This window comes from Podarcis gaigeae, assembly GCF_964106915.1.
Source record: "Podarcis gaigeae genome assembly, chromosome: 14".
Taxonomy (NCBI): Eukaryota; Metazoa; Chordata; class Lepidosauria; order Squamata; family Lacertidae; genus Podarcis; species Podarcis gaigeae.
Genome location: NC_139690.1, coordinates 27,422,907 through 27,434,866, shown reverse-complemented (window position 1 = coordinate 27,434,866; position 11,960 = coordinate 27,422,907). Strand labels below are relative to the sequence as shown.

At 47.3% G+C, this 11,960-nt stretch overlaps 1 long non-coding RNA gene across 1 annotated transcript; it reads left to right on the top strand.

Annotated features, from left to right (window-relative positions):
- The first annotated feature begins 3,050 nt into the window (after positions 1–3,050).
- On the top strand, positions 3,051–11,319 carry LOC310831972. The gene is made up of 3 exons (XR_014558075.1): positions 3,051–3,122; positions 9,079–9,924; positions 11,205–11,319. It is a non-coding gene; the product is annotated as an uncharacterized lncRNA (long non-coding RNA).
- Positions 11,320–11,960: the final 641 nt, after the last annotated feature.

Here is an 11,960-nt window from a genome sequence, read left to right as displayed (position 1 = left end):
GTGGAGGAAAGGAGGGCTGCATCCAAGCAACATCCATCAGACTCCTGAACTGGTTTTTCTTCCCCGTCTCCTCTTGGAGGGATCTGATTTGTTGGCTGACTATTCCTACCACTCCAGCAAAGGCAGGAAATGAGCTGTGGCTCGGATGTCAGAGTTGCTGTCAGGGGCAACCAGGAAGCTCCCAGTGACTGATGGTGTGTGCTGAGACCTCAGAGACCTCGGCTGTTTCGAGACGGGTGTTATTGTAGACCAGCTGCTCCTCATGCAGGCACATTTTTCCACAGCAAGCCCAGCTATATTGTCAGCATACAAGTCCCAGCCTCCGCCCCCAAACCCCACCGTCCAGTATTGCAAATGCAGCCACGGAATCCCAGAATTGTAGAACTGGAAGGTACCACAAGGATCATCTAGTGCAAGCCCCTGCAATACATAAATCCTTCCCTACAACTTCGGACTAAAACCCACAACCCTGTGATTATGCGTCTCCTGCTTACCAATTGGGTTTGTATACAGTGGTACCTTGGGTTAAGTACTTAATTCGTTCCTGAGGTCCATACTTAACCTGAAACTGTTCTTAACCTGAAGCACCACTTTAGCTAATGGGGCCTCCTGCTGCCGCCGTGCCGCCAGAGCCTGATTTCTGTTCTCATCCTGAAGCAAAGTTCTTAACCTGAAGCACTATTTCTGGGTTAGCGGAGTCTGTAACCTGAAGCGTATGTAACCTGAAGCGTATGTAACCTGAGGTACCACTGTAAACAGGTTGCTGTTTCCCTTACCGGATCAGAACCCTCCTTTCCTTGGGTGGTCTGAGTTTCTCAGTGCCTGCCTTCTCCAAGGAGTATTTTGTGTGTGCTGTTTAGGTCACGGGAACACCAGAAGTGCCCATGGATCAGGCCCATGGCCCATCTGGCCCAGCTTCCTGTCTTCACAGTGGCCACCCAGATGCCTCCATGGGAAACCCAGAGCCCTTTCCCTTCCTGTGGTTTCCAGCAACCGATATTCAGATGCGTTGCTGCCTCCGACCGTGGAGGCCGAGAGCGTAGCCATCATGGCTAGTAGCCACCCATAGGCCTCTCCTCTACAAATTCATCTAAGTCTCTGCCTGCGCTGGAGGAAAGCCCATCCCTGCGCTGGCTCTTGAAATGGGATGCAGGCCTCTGTGAACAAAGGCCTCTCTTCATCCCTTTTCGGCCTCCCTCCCTCAGTATGAAGGTCAGGGGAAAGGCTGACTTATAAAGGCATAAACAAACCGTGCAGAAATGCTTATGGTAATTCCACTTCTCTTCAGAAATATCAGCTTTTCCCCCTCTCTCTCCTTTTTTTTTTTTGAAATCTGCTTTAAATGGTTTCCCTTCTAATGAAAACCCGCATGTAATCTGTTAGCAAGGGATGTCTGCCGGCCCATGAATTATTCAGCAGGCCCTCTGTTCCGTTATCTGGCGTCTCTTGAGATTCCCCCTCCATTGTCCGCCATGATGGGTCATTATGCACTCGGTGGATTTAATCTTTTAGGCTATCCAGCAGCACAGGGGGAGCAGGCAGAGGGGGTGGGGCGGGGGGGGGAATGTATGAATAACAATTTCCCTGTAATAACCTTCAACTAACCTTTCAACCAGAGTGAGTAATTCCAATCCTATTTTCACATCAATGGCAGAGTCAAAGCCAGGCAATTATCTCTTATCTGTTCCACCACTGTCTCTCTCCCCACCCTCCTTTAATTTTGAAGAAGAAGGAGAGGAGGGGGGGAGGATGTTAAAGTACTTGCTGGAGTCAAGAAGAAGAAAAGGGAGCAGAGCAAAGTGGCGGGGAGAAGGCTTGATTAACAACTTCGATAGGCAGGGATTTTAGGCAATTATTTGCCCTCTCCCCCCTCCCTCCCCTGCTGCAGCTTCATTCCTGGTCAGCTGTGTCCCACCTGTTTCCTGTCCCGCCCTTGCAATTTATTCCGCTTGGTGGACCTTTTGACTTGGCCAGAAGATGCTAGCAATGAGGGATGTGGGAGGAAGACTGTCCTGATCCTGTTATAAGGTAGCTCTATCATATTTGCAAAAGGGACGTGGGTGGTGCTGTGGGTTAAACCACAGAGCCTGCCAATCAGAAGGTCGGCGGTTCGAATCCCCACGATGGAGTGAGCTCCTGTTGCTCGGTCCCTGCTCCTGCCAACCTAGCAGTTCGAAAGCACATCAAAGTGCAAATAGATCAATAGGTACCGCTCCGGCGGGAAGGTAAACAGCGTTTCCGTGCGCTGCTCTGGTTCGACAGAAGCAGCTTAGTCATGCTGGCCACATGATCCGGAAGCTGTACGCCGGCTCCCTTGGCCAGTAAAGCGAGATGAGCACGCAACCCCAGAGTCGGTCACGACTGGACCTAATGGTCAGGGGTCCCTTTACCTTTATCATATTTGCACTTCTTGCTTATTTCATAGAATTGTAGAGTTGGACAGGGACCTTGAGGGTTAACTAGTCCACCCCCACCCCGCAATGCAGGAATCTCAGCTAAAGCCTCCCTGACATCCAAACCTCCAAGGAAGGAAATTCCATCACCTTCTGAGGGAGTCAAACTGCTCTGACCCTCAGAAAGCTCATCACACACTTCAAAAAGCACAAACAATTGGTGGGTCAGTTGTGTTTTTTCCCCCCCTCAAGCGTAGTTGCCTGCTTAAATGCTTCTATTACAGTATTTGGAAGCTGAAGAAGCCACGGTGAAGAGAAGGTCCCAAAAGATGTCTCCTCCTTCTAGACCCATGCCTGGAGTTGATCAAATCAAGGGTTGAGTTTAGATTCTAGATTGCTTCGTAAGATAGTCGTTGGAGGGCCTTGCCTGTGTAGGTAAAATCACTGGCTACCAGAGAAGATGGTCGACTTCTGTGCCCCGAATATAGAATTCCCTCCCAATGGAGATCTTCCTGGCATTTTGCCATTAACTTTTAGAGCCAAATTTGCCTTGTTTATTTAGCCTTTGAGTGGGTTGGTTTAATGTGATTGGGGTTTGTTTGTTTTTCTGTTTAACCATGTTTGTTTGTTTATTTATTGTATTTATATTTCACCATTTCCTCCAAGCAGCTGAAGGCGGCACACATGGTTCTCTGCCCTCCCCACTGATTCCCACAACAACCCTGTGAGGTAGGTTTGGCTGAGAGGCAGTAACTGGCCCAAGATCACCCTGCAAGCTTCATGGCTGCATAGGTGTAGCCGGGGGGGGGGGCATGGAGGGGCAGCTGTCCTCCCTAAATCAATAAAAATCAATAAAAATACATAGCTAACTCAGATGCTGCCCCCCTCCTAAGAAAAGGCTTGCCAGCCCTAACAAAAGGCCTGCCCCCCCCCCAATCCTGGCTATGCCCATGCATGGCTGAGTGGGGATTCAAACTCTGGTTTCCCAGGTCCTAGTCCGAAACTCTAACTTGAATGTTGCTACTTGAAGCAACACTTCAAGGCAACTACCTTTGAAATCAGCATGTCTCCTAATTTTGAGGTGCAGTTATCCAACTAAAACAGGTGTTCAAAAGTGCATGCGTGCCTAAAATGCATCTATTGGTACAATTAACATGCAAACGTGCATTATATTAAAGAAAAATGCTTGGGGAAAGTATGTATATTAGGGGAAATGCAGACTGAAACACTAAGCTTTAAAAAGTTAAGATGCATAACAGTTAAGCTGGAGGAATAAATTATGTTTACCACTATTACTCATTTATGCATGTTCTATTTTTATGCTATGCCTTCTTAGTACCTTATATATGACTGCAACACAGTACGTGCAGATGATGTGATATAATAGGAAAGTAATTAATTAATTAAATAAATAAAAAGAATGATCAAATTGGTGTAAAAATGTGGCAAGCTGAGCTTAAGATTCTAATGATGTGAAACTGAGCGAAACCAGCTGAGATTCCTGCATTGAAGAGGGTTGGACTAGATGACCCTTGGAGTTCCTTCCCAGCTCTATAGCTCTTATGATTCTACTATTCTAGGGTTAAATTCAGGAAATCCAGTCGTGGTCCTCCCATGTAACATGTAGCTTTGCCCTTGGATCAAACAGGCGCTTTCCGCTTTGCCAGCTGGCAGTCTGTCACGGACCGGATAAATGTGAGCTATTGTCCAGGCACATTTTACAAGGCCATAAAGAAAAAGAAAAACAGAAGTGGAGCTCAGAAAGGAACCCAACACAAGACCCATTGAAATCCATGTGTGTGTGTCTGAGTCTCATTTGGCAGCGAAGGGAACGTCTGCTTCTTGAAACACTCCCTCCAAGGTAGTCTTCCAGAGAGTCAGATTTCAGATAAAGTGACCCCTTGAAGACTTTCTGCGCTTCTTAGATGTTTGGAGGAGGCCGTTCTGGGTTGGTTCACACGCAACGTTTAATGGCTTTCTTAACTCCAGAGAGCGGATGTCTACTTGTGTGGGAGCTGGGCAGTCTGGGAAGAGGAGGCAGGCCTCAGATCTCAGCCAGAGCAACTCCTGGAACCTCCAACACATGTATATTTTTTCTGCACCAGAGATTGAGAAACTTGCTGTGCTTTTGGTGCTCTGAGATCCTATCTCATTCAACGCACTCCTTGGGAGTTGGCCAATTCTCAGGTGTTGAGAAAGCAGCAGAGAGTAATGTGAAGAACTTGTGTGTGTGTGTGTGTGTGTGTGTGTGTGTGTGTGTGTGTGTGTGTCAACATTTTGCACATACCATGTACCCTCAAAGGGGAAGTATTAAAAGTACACCGAGTGAGTGACTCCAGCACAGCCAAGTAGTGCTCTGCATCTTTTGAAAACCACAGAAACACTGATTTATAAAAAAAAGGGGGGGGGGAGAGCAAGATATGAATAGTGTTTGTTGGCAAGGGAGGAGGAAGTCAACTCAAACCACAGAGAGAGAAGTTTTGATACAGTTCTAGTTTCCAGTTCAGTGCAATGTATTCATTTAAAACCAGAGGTCATTGCAAGGTTCAAGTTTTTAAAGACCTCCCCCAGAGCGTAACAAAATACAGCTTTTCCAAGGAAAATACAGGCTTTCCATGAAGGATGGGGCAGGAATTGGATCTGTTAGGCCCTTTTGTTCTCCTTTCCAAAAGGAGATCAGTTTCTTAATTGTTAAATTAGTGGAAGGAAACAAAAAGCTTTGGGTTTTTCTTTTTTAATGGACTCTCCGTTGCCTGTTCTTCTGCAGTGCCTGACACATCTGAACTCATAACCAAACCATAAATCTGGATTAAGATTCAACCTTTGCATTCATGTCCAACAATACACTGTGACCAGTAACCTCCTCCTTCTTCCCACCATGGGGAACAATATTATGCATTTGTGGATCCGTCTCTGAATTCCAAGGCAGAGCAAAAGAAGAGTCTGGCCAAGGCATTGTCCAGACACTCTTCACTTTCTACTTTTGTTACCAAGTGGAGTTACATGTCATATTTCAAAGGTGGTCTTGACTGTTTCCTTACAAGTCTCTTAGTGGGAAACTGGGAAAGAGCCAAGACATAGCTGGGCTTGCCCTGCAGCTCTGAGTTCCTCTTCACAGGAAGTGACGTCAGTGCCCTTCTAGCCCTGTGATACAGCAGCAAAAAAAGCTAATGCAATTCTAAGCTGCATCAACAATAGTCTAGGGTCTCATTCAAGGGAAGTAATGGTACTACTCTTTTATGCTTTGTTAAGACCCCACTTGGAGTCCTATGTCCAGTTCTGGGCACTACAGTTGAAGAAGGATGTTGACAAGTTGGAACGTGCACCAAGGAGGGACAACCAAGATAATAAAGGGTCTGAAAGCCAAACCAGTGAGGAATAGTTGAGTGAGTTGGGTACGACTAGCCTGGGAAAGAGAAGACCAATAGGTGAAACGATAGCTGACTTCAAATATCTGAAGGGCTGTCATATGGAAGATGGAGCAAGCTTGCTTTCTGCTGCTCCAGAGGGGAAGACCTGAACCAATGGATTCAATCGACAAAGGAGAGTCCAACTAAACCTTTGGAATAACTGCTTGATGATAAGAGCTGTTTGATAGTGGAATGGACTCCATTGGGAGGTTGTGGACCCTCCATCAGCAGAGGTTTTTGCCCTCTGCCATGGATTCTTTAGCTAGGCCTCCTGCCTTGCAGGGGGTTGGACCTGATGACCCTTGGTGTCCCTTTCAGCTCTACAATTCTAGGATTCTATGTTCTTCATGGGATGTGAGTGGCACTGTGGTCAGCCAATTGGAAGGTCCGCGGTTTGAGGCCCCATGATGGGGTGAGCTCCTGTTGTTCGGTCCCAGCTCCTGCCAACCTAGCAGTTTGAAAGCATGCAGTGCAAGTAGACAAATAGGTACCACTCTGGCAGGAAGGTAAACGGCGTTTCCGTGCGCTACTCTGGTTCGCCAGAAGCGGCTTAGTCATGCTGGCCACATGACCCGGAAAAACTGTCTGCGGAAGCGGACAAATGCCAGCTCCCTCGGCCTGTAAAGCGAGATGAGCACCGCAACCCCAGAATCGTTCGCAATTGGACTTAACTGTCAGGGGTCTCTTTACCTTCCCTTTATGTTCTTCATCATGAACTAAATCATCTGCGAAATTCTCCCACTGAAATCCAACAGGTTCAGCTTCAGTTGTTGAACAACATAGAGCAGCCTTAGGAGTGCGGTATGGATTTCACCTCCTTTTCAATGGGAGCCCCACGTGGGAGAATTGCCTGGGAGTTTTCACCCCCTGTTACCTTGCATCCAAATGATTGCCCCAGTCAGTTTTAAGCTATCTGAGCACATAGAGTCCCTCCCGGCAGGGATTTCTGCTCAGAGAACAAATTGTATAAATGCATTTAACAACTGAACAGGGCAGACGGTGAGGAATTCTCCACAAAAGCTCTGGGACTCAGAGTCTTGTTTGTATTAAGGAACATGCTATGCAAATCCGGCAGCTATCTGGAGCCATAAATAGCTGCAGAGATGAATTTAATATCTCTGTGTGGTGGCGGCGGCAGCCGCGACAATGATCAAATGAAGTCCAGACGAAACCATTCAGCGCTGTTTACACTGGGAGTTATTGAGCACACCTCTGAGACACAAAGCGGTTGTGTCTCTTCTCCTTCCCTTTGTGGAAAATCAGCCAGGCTGATGGCAAGATGGAATCCAACTTGGACTTTTGTGGAAAGAGAAAGAGAAAAAGAGAGAGGAGGTGAATCAGGAGATTAATTAGCAAAAGCTGTTTACTGAATATCCAATAAATTAAAATGCATGGAACATGTATTTTAATGAAGGTTCCTTAGGAGAATCCAGTTTTTCCTGGCTAATCTCAGTGTCACTTCCAGCCAGCTAACCACCTCCCCATAAGACCAACACCCCAAAGGTTGGTCCTGTTTGAAAGGAAAAGAGTCACACTGCATCTAGTCCAAGGGGTTGGACTAGATGACCCCATGGGTCCCTTACAAATGATCCTGTCATTCTATGCTTTTTTAGCACCTGCAACCCCCAAAACACATTGGCTTGAGCCTCCCCAAATGCAACAGGACAGCCTTCCCCGCCCTGCTACCCTACAGGTATGCTATTATTTATTTATTGCATTTATATTCTGCCTTTTTTTTCCTCCAAGGAACTCGAGGTAGTGTACGTGGTTCCCCCCTCTCCTCCTTTAATCTGCACAACAACCCTGTGAGGTAGGCTAGGCCGAGAGACAGTGACCGGCCCAGTGAGCTTTGTGGCTGAGTGGGGATCTGAACCCTGGTCTTCCAGTTCCGAGTGGGGCAACTCTAGCCGCTACACTGCACAGAAACACTGATTTTGTAGTACATCAGCTCCCATGCTGGCTGGGGCTGATGGGAATTGCAGTCCAGAACAGCCAAAGGATGCTAGGAGTGTGGGAATGTTCAGGGGTGCAGGAGAGGATATATTGACTAATTATATCCTTATCCAACTTGTGCTAACAAGTTCCCAAAATATCAGCAGAGTTCATAGACATTCCCCTTTAAGTTCGCAACGGTAACGTCTGCACAGGTTCGCTAGAACCTCTATAATAATTACTCTGGTAATTTCCCCTTTGTTCCCTCTTAAAATACAAGACACGACACAGTCTTTATAAAAGTATAAAAGAGTTTACTCACGTTCTGTTCACAATATGATCCCAGAAGGCAGACAGCTTAAAAAAGGTAAAATCCCTCAGAATCTATCTTATAGGAAGATAGTACTGTCCTCTCTTGGCTGAGAGCCAAGAGGGCATGTTGCTCCTTCAGAAGATGAAGATGAGAGAGAGAGATATGGCTGCCTGCCCTGTGCTTTTATCATTTACCTGCACAGGTGAGGCCACACCCACCTCTGGTCACATGCGGAGGAAGTCCATCCCCAGGAAGTTTACCTGCTTGCTAGACAGACATCCCTCCCCATGTTCTAACATGTACACTCTAGGAATGTTGTCATTGACTGCTCCTGTGTTTACATCCCACAAGGAGATGGGGCAGTCTGAACTAAGAGGGGGGAACGCCAACTGCACAGAGACCATTTTCTCATGCAGGGATGCGCAAAGATTAGAAAGGTGTTTCAATGACAGCCCTTGCCCTTCCTTCTGCCGCCTTCCAAGATCGTAGACACAGACCCTTGCGTAGCAGAGGCAGGGTGGGGCAAGGCCAAGGATTGCAGTGATGGCACCCTCCGCAGAAGCATGTGGTCCCAGTGCCTGCAGCATCCCTGTCCTCGCAAGAGTGGTCTGCCACAGAGGGGTCCTGCGCTGTGCAGCCTCACAAGGCTGTGATGTTAATCTGAGTAATGCAATCTCTGCGAGAAGGGCCCCCAATGGTCATCTTGTCAAACCCTCTGCCAGGGCCAATTCTAGAGCCAAATTTATTGAAGGACTTGTGTTCCTAGGTTCTTGCACGTCCCCTTTAAGATTTATTGACCAGTCTAAAGCAGGAAGTAGAGGGGACACTTCATCTTGTATTGGCTTGCTCGACTCTGTTTTGCTCTCCCAAAGGAAAAAACTGTGTGATTTTACTTTGTCTTCTCCGAGGTTTCAGCTTGCAGAGTCCCACACCCAGCGAAATGGAGAGGGGCTGTTAATTCTTGCTTTTCTTTTCCTTCTCACCTTATCAGTAAAACACTGACTCACCCCCTCCCTTTCTCTCATCCCAGCGCTTCCTATTAAAATCAAGCCTTTTGTGAGAAACATGAGGACTAGAAACTTGATTTAAAACAAAGGGAAGTCTTTTGGCCCCAGGGCAGAACGTTGGAGGCAGCAATGTGTCTAAATACCAGTTGGTACAAACAGCAGGAGGCTAGAGGGCTTTTGTGCTCAGGACTTGCTCATGACCACTGGCCTGATCCATCAGGATCTTCTGATGTTCTTCCCTGTGCAAGAATCTTATTACTGATTCCTCCTGGGGTGTTTGTGCAGGAGGCCCAGTCCTGGAGACCATCTATGCTTTCCAGGAGAGGCCAGCTGCGAGGGTCATTCATGAGAAGTCTTGACAAAGCACTTCCTACAGCCCAACCCACCTTCAATGCATCGTAAGTGATTAAAGGGGTGGGGGTAATTCACCGTCATGCTGCTTGCCCTGAAGTGCAGCGCCGCTCGCACCCTCCCTCGCACGGCTGTCCCGGCGCAGAAATCTGCAAACGAGCCAGGATTTGGAATGAGCTGCCAGTACATTGCAGCAGAGCAGATGGTGGGCGCTCAGAAGTGTTTGAAAAGCCTCATTTGATTATACATGAACGCCGCGTCTCTCGCAGGCCCAAGCTGATATTTCCATTAAGCACGCTCCGCAAAGCATTACAGCCCCGTAGCTGCCGTCTCCTTCCGCACGGATGCCTTACTGCACTCGTTGGCCTCTTATCCTTGCCTGCCTTTTATCATGGCTTCCACCACAGCACTTAATGGCCCGCCGGCCATTGAGTGGGTGTTTCTAATGATCACAACCAATTCTTTTGTTGGGAGATTCAAGGCAGATAAAGTAAAGGACCTTCTTCACACAGCACGTAGTTAAATGGTGGAACTCCTTTCCACTGGAGGCAGTGATGGCCACCAACCTAGGTAAAGGTAAAGGGACCCCTGACCATTAGGTCCAGGCGTGGCCGACTCTGGAGTTGGGGCGCTCATCTCGCTTTATTGGCCGAGGGAGCCGATGTACAGCTTCCGGGTCATGTGGCCAGCATGACTAAGCCGCTTCTGGTGAACCAGAGCAGTGCACAGAAACACCGTTTACCTTCCCGCTGGAGCGGTACCTATTTATCTACTTGCACTTTGACGTGCTTTCGAACTGCTAGGTTGGCAGGAGCAGGGACCAAGCAACGGGAGCTCACCCCATTGCGGGGATTCGAACCGCCGACCTTCTGATCGGCAAGTCCTAGGCTCTGTGGTTTAACCCACAGTGCCACCTGTATCCCTGGCCACCAACCTAGATGGCTTTAAAAGTCGATTGGACAAATTCACGGAGGAGAGGGCAATCAATGGTTACCAGCCGCAATGGGTATCCTCTGCCTGCATAGTTGGAGGCAGCGATGCTCCTGAATGCCAGTTGGTGGAAACCACAGGAGGGACGACGGATCTTGTGCTCCAGTCCTCCTTGCAGGTTTTCCACAGGTATCTGGTTGGCCACTGTGAGATCAGAATGCTGGACCAGATGGGCCATTGGCCTGATCCAGCAGGCTCTTCTTATTTATTTATTTATTAAAATATTTTATTGGAGTAAAGAGATCAACACAATAAAAAAAAAGCAGTGCAGTATAGGAAAAGTTTTTTTTTTTTTAATGAACCCACGGAGCGGACAAGGGAAGTCCTAGGATTTGAAACAACCTTATGTAAAACTTTAATATTTGCAAGAATATTTTTTTGTGAATAAACTTGTAAAACCAAATTAAATTTTTTTTAAAAGCAGTGCAGTATATCCAAGAGAGACTTAATATTAGGTAGGTAAAGTACCTGAGAGCATTAGGAAAACCAAGTTTCATGCTGTACTCTAGAGAGGGAGTCCTGTATGTCCGTATTTCCAGTTCCTCCAAGCCTTTGGCAACACGCAATTTATGAGTTATTTTTTCAGCTGCTACATGTATTTTCATGCCAAAGACAAACTTGCAAATTCTATAGAGTCTTCCATTGTGGGGTGACCGAGGTGCTTGCAGCCACCAGCATCTATGTCAAGAGTTCCTGAGAACTGAAACCTGTCAGTTGATCCTACCATAGTTTTAGTAGGCAAAGCTGTGGTGCAGTTGGAATGGGATGTTTGAAGATTTGCATCATTTCTTGACTAACCATTGTCCAGAACTGGAATACCAGTGGGCAGTCCCTCCATAGGTAGGGAAAGCTGCCTCTTTTTCCACAGCCTCTCCAACAAGTCTGAGAAGATTATGAGGATTGCTAGATGGGCCAGTGACTTGTTTTATGTCCTTATGTGATGTCATATGAAAAAGTTGCACTGGTGGTGATTTGCCCAGCTGCTTTCCCTGCCAACACACCACCACAACAATTCCTATCTGGGGTTATCTAGCCCCTTGGGGTGGATTCAGATGAGCCACAAGGTCTGAACTGGTGAAAAGTGGTTATGTGAATCCACTGACATCCGACAACAGCATGGTGGGATCTCAGCCAGCTCCATTCTTTGAAAGACCACAATGCTTCACTCCAGAACCCTGCATCAAGGATGGAGCCAGAGCGAATGGCTGGGTCACAGAGGATGACATCTATATTGCCATTTCCATGGACTCGGGCCACTTAGGAGCGTTATAACTTGATATGTGTTCTGCGAGCCCGGTAGACTTGTTAAAAGAGAAAACCTGCAGACTTTGCTGAGAACAATTCAAGATGACTGCATTTGCCAGAACGAGACCCAGACTGAATAAGTGGGAATGCAATAATGTCTAAGGCTGGAGCTATCCTCTGGGTCACCGTTAAAAGGTTCTGGCAGACTTGCGAGGAGGCCGAGGGCACGGGGCTCAAAACTCTGTATTACAACTCGGGAAAATATAATAAGAGGGCAATAAACCAGACCAAGAGTTCCAGAACTGTGATTTAATTTCTC